General features: G+C 40.0%; 1 non-coding gene across 1 annotated transcript; it reads left to right on the forward strand.

Moving 5' to 3' along the window:
* The first annotated feature begins 6,880 nt into the window (after positions 1–6,880).
* On the forward strand, positions 6,881–6,987 carry LOC127090305 (small nucleolar RNA R71). Its single transcript, XR_007791828.1, has one exon. It is a non-coding gene; the product is annotated as a small nucleolar RNA R71 (small nucleolar RNA).
* Positions 6,988–7,639: the final 652 nt, after the last annotated feature.

The following is a 7,639-nucleotide window of genomic DNA, read 5'->3' on the forward strand; positions in this document are numbered from 1 at the left end:
GCTCTTGAAAAGTGGATGAAGAAGATGAAGTGGTTGGTGAAAAGGTTGGATTTGTACAAAATCCGTCGGATGAAATCGAAAATGGAAAGTGGATTAATGATTTGTGTGGTATGATGGTTAGGAAAGTATGAGCTTTTTGTGGGTTCAAGGACTTTTTTCCATGGTGAAAAAATGGGTTTTGGAGGTTGTAAGTTGCAAAAATGGTGAAGAAAAAGGGTCTGCCCTGACCATTTACAGACGCTGTGGCGGGCGCCACAGGTCCTATGGCGGGCGCCACAAGGCCAAATCTGGCTGGGCCAGATTTTGGTCCTTTGGTTTGGGTTTCTCTTGTCTTTTGGCTTTGAGGGGTCTGGATAGCATTTGTCTTGTGATTCTCCTAGTTTCTTCGACTTGCATAATTTTTATAAAAGTAAAAACGAAAAATAAAAAGTGAAACTGAAACAAAAACAAAAAACAGAAATTAAATATAAATAAATAAACAACTGAAAAATTAAAATACAAATAAAGTAAATATAAAACATATATAGATAAAAATAGAAATACTAATGTATAGTAGAAGTTTATATAATATTCTAAATGTGATAATATAAAATAGATAATGCAAATACGATAAATATATAAAAGAGAAATAAAATGAAATGGTGAGATCAGGTATTTGGGGTGTCGTCTGCCTGAGTGGATCCATGGAGCACGGCTATCTCCTGCCTGAGCTCTGCGATCTCCTGATATAGACAATCGGCTTCAGTAGCATGGGTGAGATCAGACACTCCTATCTGTAAAGTTAGGTCCGCCACTTCCTGTCTAAGCTCTGCAATCTCTCTACGGCACTCAGCAATCTGGGTGCGTATGTCGGGTGTCTGCAATGAATGATTATTAGAGAAAATAGTGATTCTAGGAGATGGTGGTGTAGGCGTGTATTCGGCAACGGGTGGTGATCTCGGTGCCTCGACGGTCTCTCCCTGGCCCTCTAGAGCATAACTCCAATTCGCTGGATCATGCACACTGGTCATCATAGGGTCTGGCAGTGTGAAATAATGGATAGCCTCACTGTCGACTAGCAATCGGAACTGACATGGGTGGAAAGAGGCTCTCCTCATCAATCCTATGGTCAAACTGAAATCGATGTCCATGGTAGTGTGTCCACAGTAGATCCGAAGATGTGACAGCATGCGAGACAGACCTAAAGCGACAGCAATCTGTGTGATGATTCCACCAACATGGATGACTCCTTCGGTGGATCTAGAGATATCGCTGAGATTATTCAATAAAAAGTTCCCACATGCTACTGGGCGAGACTGGGATGCGCAAAATAATAGGAAGATCTCCTCTTCACTCAGTAGTGTCTCTGCATCTTGTCTTCCCAAGAAGGAATGTGCTAATATCATCTGAAAATATCTGAAGGCTGGGTTATGTATGACATAAGATAACTGCGTAGATGGATCCTGGCTTCCGCCACTGATATATCACTCCAAAACTTCTCCACCTCCTTACCCAGAAAATATCCCATAGGTGTCTCCGGGATAGCATCATGAGTGGTCTGGAAGCCCAATAAGTCACCGAACTCTTTCTGGCTGAAGGAGTACTCAACTCCAAAAAGTATGAAAGCAGCATACCCATCTGGTCCAGAATATGGGTCATAGTCGAATGAACTCAGGAACTCCAAAGTTAGGTTCCTGTATGTGTTATTCAAGTCATCAGCAAATTCGTCCCAGTGAAGTTGGTGGCTAAGGAATCTGATACTCGGCTCGATACCCAGTGCCTCCATACAGTGCTGATCAGGGTAACGTGTGGGTGCCATAGGGCGCTGATATAGAGCAATGTAGCGCTCCCTCTGAGCATTATCTCCATAGGCAACGTGCATGTCATCAAAACCCTGCATCCTGTAAAATTTTAAGAAGGTGATCCTGAAAATGCAAACCATTCAAATTTTAGTCTCAATGCAAAATAAGATAAAATAAAATAAAAATAAAAATAAAAATAAATAAATGCGAAAAAAAAGTAAAATGAAAGAAAAACCATGGGTTGCCTCCCACGCAGCGCTTGTTTAACGTCATTAGCTTGACGATTAGAATTTATACACCTGTAGTAGTAGGAATCGATGGATCAATCAGGGTGTGGCTTGAGTAGTATGCTGGAATGTCTCCTCTTTCGTAGAGCTTCAGTCTTTGTCCATTTACAATGAATGGAATACATGTTTGGTTCTTGATTTCTACGGCTCCTGATCTCAGAATCTTGGATACTTCGAAAGGACCAGTACATCTTGAACGTAGCTTTCCAGGGAAGAGTCGTAACCTAGTGTTGAAAAGGAGAACAAAATTGCCTACATTGAAGTTTTTCTTTACTATTCTTTTGTCATGATAGGCTTTTGTCCTCTCTTTATATATTTTTGCATTTTCGTAGGCCGACTGCCTAAGTTCTTCTAATTTATGAATGTCTAGGGTACGCTTTTCTCCAGCGGCTAGGTAGTCTAAATTCAAAGTTTTAATGGCCCAATAGGCCTTATGCTCTAACTCGAATGGTAAGTGACAAGATTTTCCATAAACTAGTTGGTAAGGATTAGTTCCTATAGGGGTTTTGAAAGCGGTTCTATAGGCCCATAATGCTTCTTGAAGCTTCTGAGACCAGTCTCTCCTAGAAATAGAAACAGTTTTCTCTAGGATTTGTTTTATCTCCCTATTAGATACTTCTACTTGGCCACTAGTCTGTGGGTGGTATGGTGTTGCTACTCTATGCCTAACTCCATATTTTCTTAAAAGTTTGTCAAATATTCTCTATAAAAAGTGTGATCCTCCATCGCTTATGACTAAACGTGGTGTTCTAAATCTAGGGAATATATAGTTTTTAAATAGTTTGATTACTACCCTAGTGTCGTTTGTGGGTGCAGCTATAGCTTCAATCCACTTAGACACATAGTCTACAACTACTAAGATATACCTGTTTCCTAAGGATGATGGAAAGGGTCCCATGAAATCTATACCCCATACGTCGAAAAGTTCTACTTCCTGAATGTTTCTTAAGGGCATTTCATCTCGTCTTGATATGTTTCCAGTGCGTTGGCATCTATCACATTTGACAATGTAAGCATAGACATCACGCCACATGGTAGGCCAGAATAGGCCAGCTTGAAGAATCTTGGCGTATGTCTTAGAGATGCTCGCATGTCCACCATAAGGTGCAGAATGACAATGCTCGATAATACTATTTACCTCTTCTTCTGGAACGCAACGGCGAAAAATGCCATCTTTACCCCTTTTGAAAAGGAGTGGTTCGTCCCAATAGAAGTTTCTCACATCGTGGAAGAATTTCTTCTTGCGGTGGTAGTCAAGATCAGGGGGTACTATATCAGCAGCTAGGTAATTAACGAAATCTGCATACCAGGGTACGTTACATATTGCTAAGGAATTTTGGGGGTGCTCATAAGGATCTAGGTTATTATCTTCAATGGTTTCTACTTTAGCTATTAGTCTATCATAGGCGAAATCATCATTTATGGGTACTAGTTCAGGTTTTAGATGTTCTAGCCTAGAAAGGTGATCGGCTACTACATTCTCAGTGCCTTTTTTATCTCTTATATCTAAATCAAACTCTTGTAGTAATAGAATCCATCGGAGTAACCTGGGCTTGGCGTCTTTTTTACTTAATAGGTAACGAATGGCAGCATGATCAGTGTAAACAATAATTTTTGCTCCTACTAGATAAGATCTAAATTTGTCTATAGCGAAAACTACGGCGAGTAATTCTTTCTCGGTTGTTGCGTAGTTAAGTTGAGCAGCATCTAGGGTTCTACTGGCATAATAAATGGCATGTAATTTTTTTATCTTTTCTTTGTCCTAGAACGGCTCCAACTGCATAATCACTAGCATCGCACATTATCTCAAAAGGTTCCGACCAATCGGGCGGTTTCATAGTGGGTGCAGAGATTAATGCTTGCTTTAAAAGATTAAATGCGTCATTACATTTTTCATCAAAAATGAATTCAGCATCTTTCATTAAAAGTCTGGTTAAAGGTTTAGTGATTTTGGAGAAGTCCTTGATAAAACGCCGATAGAATCCAGCGTGTCCAAGAAAGCTTCGGACTTCTCTAATTGTTTTTGGTGGTTTTAGGTTTTCTATAACTTCTATTTTAGCTTTATCTACCTCTATACCTTTTTCGGAAACTATATGTCCGAAAACTATTCCTTCGGTCACCATGAAATGATATTTTTCCCAGTTTAGCACGAGGTTAACCTCCACGCATCTCTCCAGGATTTTCTCAAGGTTAGCAAGACAATTGTGAAAATTGAATTCGCAAACCGAGAAATCGTCCATAAACACTTCCATGATACCATCTAGGTAATCTGCGAATATTGACATCATGCAGCGTTGGAAAGTAGCTAGGGCGTTACAGAGGCCGAAAGGCATTCGTCTGTAGGCAAAAGTTCCATAAGGGCATGTAAAGGTAGTTTTTTCTTGATCTTCTGGGTGAATAGGTATTTGGAAGAATCCAGAGTATCCATCTAGATAACAGAAGTAAGAGTGTCTGGCTAGACGCTCCAACATTTGGTCTATAAATGGTAAAGGGAAATGATCCTTCCTAGTTGCTTTATTTAATTTTCTATAATCTATACACATCCGCCATCCTCCTTCTAAACATTTTTCTACATGTTCGCCTTTATCGTTTTGCACGACTGTGATGCCTCCCTTTTTAGGTACTACATGCAAAGGGCTCACCCACTTACTATCCGAGATCTGGTATATTATACCTGCCTCAAGTAACTTAAGAACTTCCTTCTTAACAACATAACTCATTATAGGGTTTATTCTTCTCTGATGCTCCCTTGAGGGTTTTGAATCTTCTTCTAACGAAATCCGATGCATGCATACGGATGGGATTATACCTTTCAGGTCAGAGATATTATATCCTAAGGTTGAGGGATGTCTTCGTAAAACGTCTAAAAGTTGGTTCGTTTCCTCATGGCTCAAGGTAGCACTAACTATAACTGGACGGTTCATATTTTCATCGAGGAACTCATATCTCAGGTTCTTAGGCAGTTCCTTAAGTTCTAAGGTTGGTTTCTTAGGGCATGGCATAGGATCTGGGGTAAGGGATAAACATTCGTAAAGGTTATCATCGATGTAAGGTTCTTTAAAGTCATCATCTTCCTTTATGGGGATTGATGGTAACTTAATTGTTTTTATAATTTCTTTTTGTTCTAATTCTCTAACGCATTCATCAATGATATCTACGGCATAACACGAGTCTCCCATCATAGGTGCCATAAGAAATTTCGAAAGTATAAATTCTATTTTCTCGTCACCAACCTCAAATGTCAACTTTCCTTTCTTGACATCTATTATGGCTCCTGCAGTTGATAAGAATGGTCTACCTAGAAGGATTGGTATATCATTGTCCTCTTTGATGTCCATGACAACAAAATCAGTAGGGATAAATAGTTGACCTATCCTAACAGGAATATCTTCTAAAATGCCTATCGGATATTTAACAGATCTATCGGCTAACTGAAGTGACATCTTAGTGGGTTGTAACTTTCCTAAGTTTAACCTCTCACAAACTGCTAGAGGCATTAAGCTCACACTAACTCCTAAGTCTAGAAAAGCTTTATCGATGAAATGATTACCTAAAAGGAAAGGAATGGAGAAATTTCCATGATATTTATCTTTCTTTGCTAATTTGTCCTCGGAAATAGCATTACATTCCAAAGGCTTCGGATCGTCAAGTCTACGTTTGTTGGTAAGGATGTCTTTCAGAAACTTTGCATAAGAAGGTATTTGGGTGATGGCTTATGTGAAAGGGATTTCTACATGAAGTTTTTCTATAACTTTAATAAATTTTTGATACTGTTTATTGATCTGGGTTTGTTTGAGTCTTTGCGGATATGGTATAGGTGGTTTATATGGCGGGGGTGGTACGTAAATTTTATCTTTAGGTTCTTCTCCTTTCTCTCGACCTTCCTAGTTTTCAGATTCCTCTGGTTCCTTTACTTTGTCCGGGGGTTTGGTACATTCCTTAGAAGTTTCGGGTTCACTCAATCTTGGGTTTGGTGGCTCATCATAAGCGTTCCCACTTCGTAGGGTAATGGCATTGGCTTGTCCTCTCGGATTTTGTTGAGGTTATCCAGGGAATTGTCCTCCAGGTGTAGTCTGAGGGGCTTGGTTTAAAGCTACCTGAGAGATCTGGGTTTCAAGCATCTTGGTATGAGTAACTATTTGGTCAACCTTGGTTCCTAACTGAGTAATCAATTCGTTAACATGAATGTTTTGGTTCATGAACTCCTTGTTTTGTTGGGTTTGAGCGGTGATAAAATTTTCCATAATTTTCTCAAGGCTCGGCTTTGGTGGTACAGGTTGCATAGGCTGATTTGATCTTGGGGCTTGATAACTAGGTCTTGGAGGTGTATTATTTTGGATAGGGTTATTGTTTTTATAGGAGAAGTTCGGGTGATTCCTCCATCCAGGATTATAGGTATTCGAGTATGGGTTCCCTTGGGTGTAGTTCACTTGCTCGGAGTGGGTTTCGTTCAATAGACTGCATTCTGCAGATTGGTGTCCTTGGGTTCCACATATATCACAATCCGATGAAACTGCGGCTACAGTATTCGGGTTCGTGTACATATGCTCGAATTTGAGGGCTAATGCGTCCATTTTAGCTTGCATCATGTCTATAGAGCTTAGTTCATGCACTCCTCCTTGGGCTTCCTTCCTCTCAACTGTCGCTCGTTCGACTCCCCATGATTGATGGTTTTAAGCCATATCTTCAATGAGGGCACTAGCTTCAGGGTAAGGTTTGTTCATCAGAGCACCGCCTGCGGCAGCATCGATGGTCATCTTTGTGTTATAATGAAGTCCATTATAGAAGGTTTGAATGATTAACCAGTTTTCTAAGCCATGATGTGGGCATGCTCGTAACAACTCTTTATATCTCTCCCAAGCTTCGAATAGCGATTCTCCTTGGTTTTGGGTAAATCTAGTTATATGGTTTCGAAGAACGGCGGTCTTACTCGGGGGAAAATATCTAGCAAGAAAAACTCTTCTAAGGTTATCCCAAGTCGTAATTGAATTGGGTGGAAGGGAATCTAACCATGATAGGGCTTTATCTCTGAGGGAAAAAAGAAATAGTCTTAAACATATTGCCTCAGGAGAAGCTCTATTGGTTTTAAAAGTATCTGCTAATTGAAGAAATATTTTTAGATGTTGGTTAGGGTTCTCAGTAGCGAGACCCGCGAATTGTCTCTGTTGCACTAGTTGCAATAGGGATGGTTTAAGTTCAAATTTATTGGCTGGGAGAGTTGGGTTTACTATACTAGAACTAGGTTCTTCATTAGATGGTAGAGCGAAGTCCTTAAGAGGTCTTTGGTTTTGATCTTCGGCCATAACTCTCTTAATTCTATGAAAGAATAAACGTGCGCGAGCGTAACGTTCAGGTTCCGCCAGAGGGTTTACTAAGCTTAAACTTCCGGTACTGCGAGTTCTTCGTATTGACTGACGGGAAATAACCTAAGTCTAAACGATATAACAACAGGAAAATGAAATTTGACGAAATTGGTCCTTGGCAACGGCGCCAAAAACTTGATGCGGTTATTTTTCGCAAGTATACGAACGCGTCAGAGTAATATAAAATATTGTCGAATCCACAGAGACC

Source organism: Lathyrus oleraceus, chromosome 5, assembly GCF_024323335.1.
Source record: "Lathyrus oleraceus cultivar Zhongwan6 chromosome 5, CAAS_Psat_ZW6_1.0, whole genome shotgun sequence".
In the NCBI taxonomy this organism is placed as follows: Eukaryota; Viridiplantae; Streptophyta; class Magnoliopsida; order Fabales; family Fabaceae; genus Lathyrus; species Lathyrus oleraceus.